Below are 15,143 nucleotides of genomic sequence, written 5' to 3'. Positions count from 1 at the left end.
ACAGGATATAAAAGAAAGATAATTCACGTAGTATAATTAAAATGCAAAAGTAGTAATGAATATTCATGACCAAATAAAAGATAGGTAACTCAGCCCAACCCAAAATCAGCTCAACTACCATGAAAGGCTAGAACATAATAATTCACTACACTTGACCCTTCCTATTTAACAACATTATTAAGCAGTGGTTCCTTTATTTAAAGATGTAGTGGCCATGCTGCTACATCCCTTCTTCCCCAAAGCAAAGATCAGGTGCCTGCATCAGACAATGCAAGAGTGAGACAACACATCTCAGCAAGTATAAAGAGCAAACAACAATTGGACAATGTAAACCAACCGTCCTTAAACAACCACGTAGTTCATAACTTCCTTCTTGAATATTAATTTGCAACAAGTAAGCAAGTAACCAATTACTTAATGCCAAGATAAATCACAATGTAAAGATCCACACTATCCACATCCACATAATAGGTTCCACACTTCTCCCATGAATCTACAGATGCAGTAATGACTTCTGCCTTCATACCTCTAAGGATATGAAGCTGCATCATACCCTTCTCGGGCATCATATGATGCTCATTGTACCGGTACGGTCGGACCATAATATCGTGACGAAACTTCCATGCAATGGATGATGAATGCATTATGCATGTCAACAACATGAGTTCTTCCCAAATAAAATGTGCTAGACATATACTTCCACTCATTCCACATAATAAACCACATGGGTAACATGATCAAACCACAACCTCAACATATGTAATAAATAAAACATGAATATCTTCAAATGATGGTACCCAATTAGGAATATGAATACGAACACAAATAGCACAAACATAATCAAGTATAAGACTCTTCAATCGACAGACGGAATAACCATCACTGTTTTACTTGCCTTCACCGGAAGTTTGGGCAAATCCCTAAGTACGATCCAGAAGTCCACCACCTGTTTTTGACACACAACTTAGTGCACCAATTTCACATAATAAGGCTCATAAACGACGCCGCACCTACGCACAATCTCAAACCCCGCCGCGGGTAACAACTCTCCTCACACCCACCAAACTGCAGCGGCGCTGCTTAATAATTTCATAACTTTAAAATTATGACAGCAGTGGTAACAAAAAAAACTCCAGAGACATCTACATAAAATTCCCCATAAGTTTTGTATACAATTTATAATTAAATTCCAATATCTAATTAGCCCAAAACAGTCCACAAGATAAACCCTGTAATCTGTTTTTTTCTTTTGGGCAGCGACATACCCGGATTCAAACAGCGATATCTTTTAAAATATAATTCCAAATCGAGCGCATAAGTACTCATTGGAAAGATAAGACAAGGCCCTACATGATTCTCATACTGGTTATCACTAATTACCCACGAAAAGTTCCCAGAAACTGCTAATACTACTGTTATTCGCCCACCTGAAAAATCTGTTTTTTGGACAGCAACATACCCGGATTCAAACAACGATATCTCCTAAATTATAACTCCGAATCGAGCGCATAAGTACTCGTTGAAAAGGTATGACAAAGCTCTACATGATCCTCCCACTTATTCCGACTAATTAACCCACGAAAATTCCCAGAAATCACTAGAACTACTGCTGTTCGCCCACCCACAAAATTTCTGGACAGCACCTCTACCGATTCGCATAGATAAACACATAATCAAATTGATTGCAGCACAAAAACAACAAAAGTTAATCACAAATTCACCTTGGGTTCTTCCCTTCCTCCTTCCTTCTTCCTCCCTCCAAACTCCAATTGAAATCGCAGCCACACGACGGAGAAGCACGCGGGAGGGCTGCACCTTGGAAGGGGGGGGGGGGGCTAGGGTTTTGTGTGGTGATGGCTGCAAGGGTTTGAGGAGGAAAAAGATGGGAGAGGGGAGGGGGCGGCGTCCAAGGGAAAGGGGAGAGAAGGGGGCGGCTGCAATCCCAAGGGGGGAAAAGGGGGGCGGCTAGGGTTAGGGGAAGGCTAGTGGGCCAGATTGAGATCCACGGCCCAACTCGCTTGCACGACAGCTCCCGATCAACCATTCTACTGTTATACTGGTGAATGTTTTCCACAAATTCCAAATCCCAAAGCGCATCACCCGAATGAGAAAAAACAATAAGAATAACCTCCAACTTCTCTTCTTTGCAAACCGGGTATCACAATTTTGCCAATCCTGGCCTACCGATGATGGCGTTGTACCCACAGTCCAAACTCGCCACCTCGAACCTTAGGAATTCGGTTCTGTAGTTTTTTGAAGTTCCAAAGGTGACGGTCATGTAGATGTGCCCGAGCAGGTACTCTCCTTCGGTCGGCACAATGCCGAAGAAAGGGGTGTCTGACTCGGTGAGGTCTTTGAGTGCGACCCCCTAGCCTAGGAGCGTCCGGGGGAAGGTAACGTTGATGCTGCTTCCCCCGTCCACTAGTACTTTCTTTACCCTGCTCTCTTGGATCACCGGATCAACGATGAGTAGGTACTTTCCTGGATGGTCAAAGTTAAGTCATTGATCTGCTCGACTGAAGGTGACTGTGTACTCTGACCACCGATAGGGAGCTGGAGCACTGGTGGTTGCCACTAGGACCTGCCGGTCATTGAGCTTTTGCTGCCTTCTGTTCTCCTGCGACCCGTGTCCTCTAAAGATGATGTTGACCTCCCCGTCAACGTGTGGGAATGCTCCACCCCCTCCCCCTTCCTGTTGCTGAGGCTACCTGGGCTCTCCAGGCCCTCCTAGTGGTGGTGGAGGTGGTAGAGGCTGGAATGGTCGGCTATTCCCGACAGAATGCTTGAAGTCTCGCAATTTTGCAAGGTGTGGCGCATGTCCTTGTGGTACGGGCACTAGGCGTCGAGGATGTCGTCTAGTGTCCGCTCGCCTCCACGGGGTGCCCCTCGGGCACGAGTGACGGGTGGTCTGGCGACATGGAACTGCTCACGAGGCCTCTTCTCCCAACGCTTGTCTGGTTGCTGGTTTGCGTCGTGTCGTGGTGCCGGTGGTGCAGGTTTCGCTCCCCTGATGAGGTCCTGGGCCCGCTCGTCAGCGGTGATGTAGAGGATCGCTTCTCGAAACAGTTGTTAGGAAGTGGTCGGTGTTTTCTGCTGTATGGCTCGGACGAAGGCTGAGTCATTAGATACCCGGTAGAAGTCCTCAATCACTGCTACCTCAGTGACCTCAGGGATACGATTTCTCATGGTCTGAAACCTCTTGAGGTACGACCGAATTGTTTCATCGCCCCGGTGCCTGATGGATTTGAGGTCCCATAGCTGCGCTGGCTTGTCGGAGAGGGACTGAAAGTTGGTGATGAAACGCCGACTGAAGTCACTCCAATCGTCGATGCAGTGCCGCGACAGATGTCGTAGCCACTGTAATGCATCCTGCCCAAGAATGATGGGCAAAAATGCAGTCATCACGTCTTCAGTTGCCCCGGCGGCCCAGGCGGCGGTCGTATAGGTGGCCAACCAGCCTCCCAGGTCCTGCTTAGGCTCGTACTTGTCGACATTGGAGACCTTGAAGTTTGGGGGCCACTGGATGGCCCTGAGATGCAGAGTTAGCGAGGATACTCCACATGTGTCTTCGTGTCGATGTTCATGGTATCGGTCCTAGGGAGGGGAGTCGGTGATGTGTCGTCTCGACCGTCCCCAGATCGGGCCACTGGTTCAGGCTGCTGCCAACTCAACTCAGGTGGCGTGACTTCGAGCCGGGATGCCATGGTCCCGATTGTATTGCTCCCGACGCCTTATCTCGTTTACGTGTGGTCGGTCGCGCGAAGCGTTGATAGAGCTCCACACGTCTCGGCGACTGTTGATGGCGTGTCGCAGGTCGCTTGGGGGATGAGCGAGGGGTAGAAGATGATTAGCTACCCGAGTAAGCAGCCGCTGATAGCCTTCAGCATCCGGAGTCCATGGGAGGCCATCAACTATCTGAGTCAGTACTCCTCTGACTTCACTCGGCATGTTCATTGCCCGAGAAAAGTCAGGGTTCAAGTTTCGACCAAAGAGAGGGTTCTCTCGGCGTATCCTTGCACCCTGCTCAGCTTGTTCTCGATCTCGGTCTTGAGCTTGCCGACGGTCACGCCGACGAGAATTCCTCCTTTCTATGAAGACCCGTTCGTCGGAAGTTTCTCCCACTTCCGAGACTTCATCCCGGGATACGGCCTGCGCTGGGTTCCGCTCCCCAGCCTTGTGATGTCGCCGAACATTTCGGCGTCTGTTCCTTTGTTGTCGAGCTTCTCATTGGGGAGGTTCTTCCCCTGGCATGGTTGGCTCGTCGTCGGCGATGGGAGATGACTCCAATCTCCCCCCGATGAAGAGGATGTCGGGATAGAAAGGAGTTACTGCAGTGGTGAGTTCCTTTCTGTCCTTCTTTAAGGGAGAAGGTGTCGAAAGGATAGCCCAATGGAGCTCCGTTCCCTTTCCAGGAACGCTTGCTTCTTTCTTTTTTATAATCCGTGTCCACTCCTTTATGGGCGAAGTGGACAACGGAGTTCTTCGGGCAAGTGAATTCTCAGCTCTCGACTTACAAGAAGTAGTCTTCGTCTAGGGCACAGAAGGTTGCGCTGTCCGCTGTCTTGTTCTGGCTTTCCTGGAGATTTCCAAGGAAAGCTTTTTCTCTGGTGGATCCGCTATGCGGTGCAGAAGTCCCTTTTCATCTGCTACAGACAAGATGGTCCCGAAGCAGAATACGGATCCAGGGCGAAGAGCGATCTTGCACTGGGAGGTGACGGCCATTGAGCTAGCTTGAATCAACGACACACCCCCTACCTAGCACGCCAGCTATCGGTGTTTGGAGCCCGACCGCACAGCCGGGGTTACCCCACGTGGTGCTTTTGGGTAGGACGGTGCTGTTGACTGTAACTCAATGGTTCATGCGAGATGCACGAGAGACGACAGGTGGTTTTCTACAGGTTCAGGCCGCGTTGAGATGCGTAATACCCTACTTCCTGGTGTGGATCTTTATGTGGTAGATTACAAGGGAAATCTCATGTATGGAGAGAGACTAATGAGTTGAGTAGATGGTCGATGGAAATGATGGGGTACCCCCTAGGCCTTATATACTTGACCGTGGGGCACTACATGCGTGTATGATGACGATGTGTACCTAAACAATAGTAAACCGACTGAACTTATCTTCCTATAATCTTGCCGACTTATCCCTAGTTTGCTCCGATATTCAAGGTCGCTGTACGCGGGAAAGTCAGATCGGCGCTGTGGATAGCGCTTAAGTCCAACGAGCTGCTTGGGCCTGAGTCTACTTCTTTCTCGCGTCGGCCAATTCTGCCAGCAGACATCCCCTGGCCCACGAAGGGATGGCCTTGCGAGATAATAGGCCCAAAGCCTTTCGCGAGGCTTTCTTGCCTTCTAGTGGACCCGGGGGATATCTGTCCCCCACAGCGATGGCGGCCAGGGGAGGGGTCCCTGCATTGGAGCTTCTTAGAACTGTAGCGGGTTTTCTGAAGCTAATGAAACTTTGTAAAGGCCTCATAGTGTTACCTTGCCTCGCCACCTCGGTAGAGGTGTATGGGAGTGGCCTTCCCTTGGCAGATGGGTAACATGACTTATGGGTAAAGATGTACAACCTCTGCAGAGTGTAAAACTGGTATATCAGTCGTGCTCACGGTCATGATCAGCTCGGACCCTCACATGATTAATTTATGGAACTAAATACAATTTGTCATATGCATCGCATTGGGATTATTTATTATTATTTTGTTCTACTATTTAATTGGGTTGGTATTTACTTATACTTAATAATTGTTAATAAAATTTTGACCAACTTTAAAAGCAATGCTCAGCTTCAACCATACTCTTTGGTAAGCTTTACACTTCACATAATCTCCCACCTTTGGCGAGTTCATGCACATTATTCCCCACAACTTATTGAGTGATGAACGTATGTGAGCTCACTCTTGCTGTCTCACACCCTCCCACAGGCCAAGAACAGGTTCTGCAGGATGAGGCGCGTGGAGGATGTTGTGGCGAGTTCTTGAGAGGTCTAGACCATCGTCTCCCAGTCAACTTTGGGTTGCTGGATCGTTGTCTCTTTATGATGTAATTATTTATTTATTTTATACAGAATTATTATTATATAGTAAAGATGTGACATTCATTTCTGTAGCACTATTCATCCTATGTGTGAGACTTGGTCTCAGCACACCTGGTGATTATGTTCGCGCCCGGGTCTTGGTGCCCCAAAACCCGGATATGACAATTAATTTACTGCTTCAAAATGTGATATAAAAAATTATCTTTGTCTCGTGTAAAAAACACTTGACAATTTTTTTCCGAATGGCGAAAAAACTCGACAAAGAGCTTCTTTACCGAGTGTTTGGAAAAAACACTCGACAGATTACTTAAAACTCAGCAAAGACTCGTTTTCAATTTTCGTAATTTCTGACAGCTGAAAATGGATCAACTCTAGGTTTTTTATAAACTCCCACGAAATCTGTTCTAGAAAAAAATAGAGTTGACGACCAACTCCGTATTTTCTTTAGCAATACTACTCTGCTCTATAAAAGAATTCGAGTTCATCTCTTTCTCTACCTATATATAATCTACCACTTGAAACATCACTAAGTCCACACAAAAAGTTAACCCAGTCATCTCCCATCATTAAGAACAACGTTCAAGATCGTTTCATTTACCTTCTCCCTCCTACCTTAATCGTATCTAATGGTGAGAAATTTACGAATCATCCCTCGTCATCACTCACGAGACAACGCTCCCAGCCCCCAACAACGCCCACGCTATCAGACTGACTCCAGCAGCAACCTGTAAAGGGTCTTGTACTCTAAATGTAGGGGACGGTCATGTCTTTTATCCCTCCAACAAGAGACTCTAAAAGATCCTCTAAAATTTAGAGGATGGCTTGCGTGAGCTATCTACAGAGGATGCTCTATACACTGTACATGCGTGTCAGGTCCTTTTTGTGTCTGTACGCTCACGTGGTGACGAGTAGTAAAAAATAATATAGAATGTCAAATCTAGTACACTGTTGATATAGAGGATGGATTTAGGGGATATTGCTGGAGATGAAGAAGATATTGTCGGCGTTTCGAAACCCGGGGGTCCCTGGACCGACGAGTAAATTATCGCCGCGTGCCCCAACCTAGATGGGTCGGCGCGAGACGGAGCACGAAGGGGGGAAAGGCAGCCGGAGGGAGACGGGCGTGAGAGGTGGAAATCCCGTGGCCTTCGTGTTTGTCCCGCGCCTAGGTCAGGTGCGCTTGCAGTAGGTGGTTACAAGCGTCCACACGGGAGGGAGCGAGCGGCCTCACGCGAGCGCCGTCCCGTCCTTCCTCGCGCGGCCAACCCTCTGTAAGGGGGCCCTGGTCCTTCCTTTTATAGGCGCAAGGAGAGGATCCAGGTGTACAATGGGGGTGTAGCAGTGTGCTAACGTGTCTAGCGGAGGAGAGCTAGCGCCCTAAGTACATGCCATCGTGGCAGCCGAAGAGGTTTTGGCACCCAGTTCGTGTGGTGTCGTGGCCGTCGGAGGAGCGCTGGAGCCTGGCGGAAGGACAGCTGTCGGGGCTGTCGAGTCCTTGCTGACGTCCTCTTGCTTCCGTAAGGGGGCTGAGAGCCGCCGTCGTCATAGAGCGTGCGGGGCGCCATCATTACTTGTCTGGTGGAGCGAGCCAGATGGGACGCCGGTCTTGTTCCCCGTAGCCTGAGTCAGCTTGGGGTAGGGTAATGATGGCGCCTCCTGTTGACGTGGTCGGTCCGTGCCCTGGGTTGGGCGATGTGGAGGCTCCTCTGAGGTCGAGGTCGAGTCTGTCATCCGAGGTCGAGGTCGAGTCCGGGACCCTGGGTCGGGCGAGGCGGAGACCGTCGGCTGAGGCCAGGGCTGAGTCCGAGCCCTGGGGTCGGGCGAAGCGGAGTTCGCCGTCTTCCGGGGCTGAGCCCGAGTCCGAGCCCTGGGGTCGGGCGAAGCGGAGTCCATTGTCTTCTGGGGCTGAGCCCGAGTCTGAGCCCTGGGGTCGGGCGAAGCGGAGTTCGTCGTCTTCCGGGGCTGAGCCCGAGTCCGAGCCCTGGGTCGGGCGGAGTGGAGTTCGTCGTCTTCCGGGGCTGTGCCCGAGTCCGAGCCCTGGGGTCGGGCGAAGCGGAGTTCGTCGTCTTCCGGGGCTGAGCCCGAGTCCGAGCCCTGGGGTCGGGCGAAGCGGAGTTCGTCGTCTTCCGGGGCTGAGCCCGAGTCCGAGCCCTGGGGTCGGGCAAAGCGGAGTTCGTCGTCTTCCGGGGCTGAGCCCGAGTCCGAGCCTTGGGGTCGGGCGAAGCGGAGTTTCCCATGGCGCCTAGGGCCGGACTTGGCTGCTGTCAGCCTCACTCTGTCGAGTGCCACAGCAGTCGGAGCGGCGCAGGCGGCGCTGTCCTCTTGTCAGACCGGTCAGTGGAGCGGCGAAGTGACTACGGTCACTTCGGCTCTGTCGACTGGAGGGCGTGCGTCAGGATAAAGGTGTCAGTCCACCTTTGCATTAAATGCCCTTGCGATTTGGTCGGTTGGCGTGGCGATTTGGCCAAAGTTGCTTCTTGGTGAAGGCTGGGCCTCGGGCGAGCCGAAAGTATGTCCATTGCTGGAGGGGGCCTCGGGCGAGACGTAGATCCTCCGGGGTCGGCTACCCTTGCCCGAGGCTGGGCTCGGGCGAGGCGTGATCGAGTCCCTCGAATGGACCGATCCTTGACTTAGTCGCACCCATTAGGCCTTTGCAGCTTTGTGCTGATGGGGGTTACCAGCTAAGAATTAGGAGTCTTGAGGGTACCCCTAATTATGGTCCCCGACAGTAGCCCCCGAGCCTCGAAGGGAGTGTTAATACTCGCTTGGAGTCTTTTGTCGCACTTTTTTGCAAGGGGACCAGCCTTTCTCGGTTGCGTTTTGTTTCGGTGGGTGCGCGTGAGCGCACCCACCGGGTGTAGCCCCCGAGGCCTCGGAGGAGTGGTTTGACTCCTCCGAGGTCTTAATTCCTCGCATAATGCTTCGGCTGGTCTGGTCGTTCCCTCATGCGAGCTGGCCGTAGCCCGGATGCACGGTCGGGTCCCAAGTTCTCGGGCTGGTATGTTGACGCTGTCAACGGTTTGGCCGGAGCTGGGTTTGCGAGAGCAGCCCCCGAGCCTCTGCACAGGGAGAGAGGACGGTCGAGGACAGACTCGACTTTTTTACATACGCCCCTGCGTCGCCTTTCCGCAAGGAGGAGGGGGGGAAAGCGCCATGTTGCCCTCGGAGGGCGCCGAACATGGTATCTCCGGTGAGCTGCTGGCGGGTAATCCGAGTGGACGCCCGTGCCCCATTTGTTAGGGGTCGGCTAGAGGCCCGGAGGCGCGCTCAAAAGTACCTGCGGGTGATCTGCCGGACCCGGTCCCCTTTCGACGGGGTCCGAGGGCTCGATGCCTCCCTCTGATGGGATTCTGTTACAAGATCGTTCCCTCTGTTCTCGGAAATGTCCTAGGGTACCTCGGGAGCGTAGCCCGAGCCTTGGTTATGTATCGAACGTACCCAGGGTCATCCCTCGCTCTGTGTCTGAGGCGGCTGTGAACCCTTCGAGGCCCAGCCTACGAACCCCTGATCAGTAGTGGACGAGGAGCCCGAGTGGCCTGAGGCGGCCGTTGAACCCTTCCGAGGGGCCGGCCTTCGAACCTCTGACCAGTAGTGGGTGCGGAACCCACACGCTCTGAGGCGGCTGTTAAACCCCTCCGAGGGGCCAGCCTTTGAACCTCTGATCAGTAGGGAGGCTCGGGGCCTGTTTCCTTCACGGAGAAGGATCCTTTTTCGGGGTATCCCCCTTTCCCGGTCCGTGTTGTAAGAGAGAGAAAGAGGAAAAGGAAAAGGAAAAGGATACGAAATCGAATGATGTGGAGTACCTTTTTTGACGCGGTCCTTATGGCGAAGGCGAAGCGTCGCTCGCTTCCCCTGCCAGAGGCGCCGCCTGTCCCGCCGCGGAGTTAATGCGACGGGGCGAGTGGTTCACGGGGCGGCCGTTGCGCGTGTGCGAGCCGTTCGAGGAACGACCGTTTCGCTTTGAGTTTTTGAATCCCGCGGCGGGTCCGGGCGAAACGTTGAACGGGTCTCGCCTTGGTCTTTATATACTCGGGGGACGGTCTGGCGTCGGTTCTTTGCTCCGCTTCTCGCCTCCTTCTTAGGTTTTTGCAACCTGAGAGACTTAGCCAGAGAAAAGGAAACCGCCCACCCAGTCCTTTCCGCCGCCACCCCTTTTGCTCGGTGATGGCCGACCGGGTGACCATTGTCTCGCCGCGCGACCCATGGCCTTTCTCCACAGTCACGGCAGATGACCTGGAGGATCTTGTTGTTGAGGGTTTACTTCGCCCTCTCTCTGATGAGAGGCAGCCGGAGTGGATTCCCCCCGCGAGCGGAGCCGCTCCGTCCCTGTCGCCGGGGTACGTCGTGAGCTTCGTCTCCTTCCACGAGCGGGGATTCGGTGTGCCGGCAAGCCGCTTCATGCGGGCGATCCTGCACAACTATGGGGTGGAGTTGCACAACCTCAGCCCCAACTCCATCTCGCAAGCCGCCATCTTCGTAGCGGTGTGCGAAGGATACTTGGGGATCGCCCCCCACTGGGACTTGTGGACTCATTTCTTTTTCGCGGAGCTTTTTGCTTCGCTGACGGGGGAGAGAAGGGTCCGCGCGGCAGTGCGGGCCAGCGGCTGCATCCTCCAGTTGAGGCAATCGCGGGCGTCGCAGTATATTCCCGCCGTCCTTGCGTCCTCGAATAAAGGGTGGCAACGCCGGTGGTTCTACCTCCAGAATGACGGTGAGATGCTCCCGTCGTTTTCTCAGCGAGTGGTCACCGTCGCCGCCGATGCTTGGCGCTACGGGACCCCGCACGACAGACAGAAGAATCTCGAGCCCCTTCTCAAGGCCCTAGAGGCGTTGCGGAAAGGAGGGCTCACCGCCGCGGGAGTGATTGCCGCCATTCACCGCCGGAGGGTGCTTCCCTTGGTGGAGCGGCGGTTGCCGCTTTGGGAGATGACGCCGGAGGCTGACTTGGAGGGCTCGCGGATGTCTTCAGATCCCCTTCCCATCGACGTTCTCCACGGGCGGGTGGCCGTCGCGTTGGGAAAACCGGACGCCAGCGCCTTCTCTCAGCCCTTGATGCGCCCCGACCACGGGTGTGTGACCCTGGTGAGTGTCCGCTCCTTCTTTCTCCTTGTGTCGGATTGCCCTTGGTCCTTACGGTCGAGACTTTTCATCTGTCTCTAGGAGGTAGGGTGGCACAAGCCTTCCCGACCACGGGTCCCGGAGGACGCGGTGGACCAAGCAGCGCGGCGGGTTGCCTCGGAGGAGAAGAAGAAGAAGAAGGACGCAGAGAAGGCTCGGGCCCGCGAGCGGACGCGGGACCGAGACGCCTTGGAAAAGCTCCGTCGTCGGCAGGAGAGGGATGGACTCCCGAGGGAGCCGTCGCCGGAAACGCCTGACGACGATGACGATGATGAAGACGATGACGAGGATGACGACATGGCTGCCCGCCTCGGCCTCAGCCCGGGTTTGAGGCTAGGCCAGGAGTCGTCAAGCCAGCCCCCGAGCGGGCTGGCGCCGTCAGTTCCCAGAGTCGGGACGCCGAGGTCCCGCCCGAAGAGCGGGGGCAGACCGAGGGGGTACTCGACCCCTCGGCCGGGGAAGTTGAGGTGACCCCGGGGAGTCAGGCCGAGGCGTCTGTTCCCCGAGAGCCGTCGCCCACGCCGGCAGCGCAGGAGAGCGACCCTCAGATCGCCGTGGCAGCGCTTGGGCAGTCCGTCTCCCGGGCGTCCAAGGTGCCCAAGGAGAGGATGGTACCGAAGCTGGCGGCGAGGCGGACCTCAGCGGTACCTTTGGGGGTCGAGATCCGAGAGACCTCTCCTCAGGCACGGTTGATCATGGCCCGGAGCGGGTAAGTACCTTGGAACGTCTTCGTCCTGGCTCCTCGTTCGTATGTCCCGACCGCGACTTTCCTTTCCTCCCCAGCAAGGGAAGCCATGGCCTGACCGATCTGGCTCCCCAGAAAGCCCTTAAGACGGCGTCGGCTTCCGCAACCGGTGCCGCGCCGGGCCTTGCCGTTCAGCTGACCTTCTCGCAAGGCGCTCCACAGCGGGGGGCTCAGGCGGCACCAGTCGCCGTGGAGCGAGTTCCCGAGGCCGGCTCTTCTGTCGAGGTGGTCGTCGCGCTGGGGGAGGCGGCTGGCGCGGACGTGGCCTCGGGCCCACCAGACATGTCGCCGGCGCTGGCGCCAGCTGCTGCTGAAGACGCTGCCGTCCCAGTCGGGGAGCGACCTGTCGCTGCCGACGCTGAGATGGCCGAGGCATCGGCGCTGGGTGCCTCGGAGGAGGGGGGCGTGGAAACGCGATCCGTCCCACCGAGCGGCAGCCTTGTCCCTGCGCGGCTGAGCTCCGAGAGGCGGCGCCAGTTGCTCCGGTTCCGGACCCGTGAGGCTTCGGATCCCTTCTTCATTCTTGACGATGAGCGGGAGGAGCAGTCTTGGGACGAGCTCCGCGAATGTGCCGAAGCAACGGTGGGGTCGCTCCGGTCATCCTTGGAGGTCTTTTGCAGGGACGTCCCCAAGATCCTCCAGGTAATGATTTCGGGCATACCTTTTTTGTGACCAAGGCGTCTTTTGTGACGCCCCGCTTCCTTCCCTCAGGATCTGACGGATCTGAGCGCCGCCAAGTCATCGTTCATCCGCCACGAGGTCGATATCTGGGGCTCGCTACGATCCCTGAGGACCTCGCTCGCCGGGGCCACTGCGCGCCTCTCCCAGCAGGGCGCCGAGGTGGCGGACCTTCGGTTGCTCTGCGCCGATCTGAGAGCAGAGGCGGCAGCGGCACGCACAGAGGTGCAACGACGGTAGTCGGAGTTCGACCAGGTCGTCGATGAGCGAGATCAATCTCGAGGCCGGGCTGCCGAGGCCGAAAGCCGGGCCGGAGCCCTTGCAGCAGACCTAGCCGTAGCCCAGGCCGCAGCCTCGGTGCAGCGTGCCCGAGCCGGAGGTATGTCCTGGCTGTTTTCGGTTTTTGTTTCAGCTTGTTTCCTCCACTTGTGTTTGAGGCTTTGCGCTCTGGCTGCTCGCAGAGCTCGAGTCTGCCCTTGATGAGGCCACCAGGGCGCTCGCCCAGGCGGCCGAGCAGAGGGAGGCCGACCACACGGCCATGTCCGAGGCCATCTTGGACTCTGCCGGGTCTTCGGCTTCGGCGACATCCCCTCAGGAAGCTCCCCTCAGAGTCGCCTGCAGGCCTTGGGTGACCATGTGCGCGGTAGACTCCGCAAGGCGCTACACCATGGTGTCAGGCGGGCCTTTGCCGTGCTCGCTTCCCACTACGTCGTGGATCTGGAGCACGTCAGCGAGGGGTATTGCCTCCCTGACGAAGATGAAGCCGCCCTGGCTAAAGTCCAGAGGCTCGACGCGGCCGCCGTGGGCCCGAGCGCAGTGCTGGCGACCACCTTCGAGGCAGAGATCCTCCCACCTGCGCCGTCGTCCGAAGCCGGGGTGGATTCTACCGAAGGCGGGGACGAAGCCGAAGGCGCGGCTCCTTCCCCGGGCGACGCCTGATTCTGCCGGAGCAGTTTCCTTTGAATGCACGTGTGTCTTTTGCGGCCGCTGAGGCCCAAAACACTTTATTATCGTAGCATAAAGTCGTGCCCCTTTTCCTTTCATTTTGCGTGTCCGGCCCCGTTCGTCAGTAGCAGGGTGCCTTGCCCAAGTAGGAGTCATATTTCGTGGTAGGTGACGAGTGAGGTATCCGTAACCCAGAGGCGTAGGAGTCCCTCGGCTCAGTCAGCCTTGCCACTTACATGCACCTGCGTTCGCTTCTTGGGGTTCTGCTACCGACATAGCCGAGGGAACGTGGAAGCCTTTTTGATTGAAAATTTTGACGCAGGGGGGGGGGTTCCCCCCTTTTAGCCCCCGAGGGAGGGTTGGGCTTTGCCGAGGCAAGGCTGACCCTTCCTTGATGACTAAACTTTGCGTGGGAATGAGGCATACGAACAACTTGAAAGCATCTTAAGGGTAGAAGCGACGTAGCTGTTGGATGTTCCAAGCGTTGCTGTAGACCTCGCCTTGACTGTTGGCCAGCTTGTATGTTCCGGGCTTCAGAACTTTGGCGATGACGAACGGCCCCTCCCAGGGAGGCGTGAGCTTGTGCCGCCCTCGGGCGTCTTGTCGCAGCCGAAGCACCAGGTCGCCCACCTGGAGGTCTCAAGACCGAACCCCTCGGGCGTGGTAGCGTCGCAGGGACTGCTGGTACCACGCCGAGTGTAGTAAGGCCATGTCCCGAGCCTCTTCCAGCTGGTCCAGTGAGTCTTCTCGATTAGCTTGATTGCTTTGGTCGGCGTAGGCCCTCGTCCTCGGGGAACCGTATTCTAAGTCTGTGGGCAGGATGGCCTCGGCCCCATAGACTAGAAAGAACGGCGTGAAGCCCGTGGCTCAGCTCGGTGTTGTCTTTAGACTCCAGACCACCGAGGGGAGTTCCTTCATCCTTCGCTTGCCGAACTTGTTGAGGTCGTTGTAGATCCGAGGCTTGAGTCCTTGTAGAATCATGCCGTTGGCACGCTCTACTTGCCCATTCGTCATGGGGTGAGCCACGGCGGCCCAGTCCACCCGGATGTGGTGATCCTCGCAGAAGTCCAGGAATTTTCTGTCGGTGAACTGGGTGCCGTTGTCGGTGTTGATGGAGTTCGGGACCCCAAAGCGATGGATGATGTTGGTGAGGAACGCCACTGCCTGTTTGGACCTGATGCTGTTTAGGGGTCGGACCTCGATCCACTTGGAGAATTTGTCGGTGGCGACCAACAGGTGTGTGTAGCCCCCGGGTGCCTTCTGCAAGGGGCCGACGAGGTCCAGACCCCACACAGCAAAAGGCTAGGTGATGGGTATCGTCTGCAGGGCCTGAGCGGGCAGGTGGGTCTGCCTTGCGTAGAACTGACACCCTTCGCAGGTGCAGACAATTCTAGTGGCGTCGGCCACCGCCGTCGGCCAGTAGAAACCTTGTCGGAAGGCGTTTCCAACAAGGGCTCGAGGTGCTGCGTGATGGCCGCAAACCCCCGAGTGTATCTCTTGTAGGAGCTCCTGGCCTTCGGCGATGGAAATGCATCGCTGGAGGATGCCTGAGGGGCTACGGTGGTAGAGCTCTTTCCCGTCCCCCAACAAGACAAACGACTTGGCGCGCCGCGCCAACCG

The sequence above is a fragment of the Zea mays genome, chromosome 9, assembly GCF_902167145.1.
Source record: "Zea mays cultivar B73 chromosome 9, Zm-B73-REFERENCE-NAM-5.0, whole genome shotgun sequence".
In the NCBI taxonomy this organism is placed as follows: domain Eukaryota; kingdom Viridiplantae; phylum Streptophyta; class Magnoliopsida; order Poales; family Poaceae; genus Zea; species Zea mays.
This window is presented reverse-complemented; position numbering follows the sequence as displayed.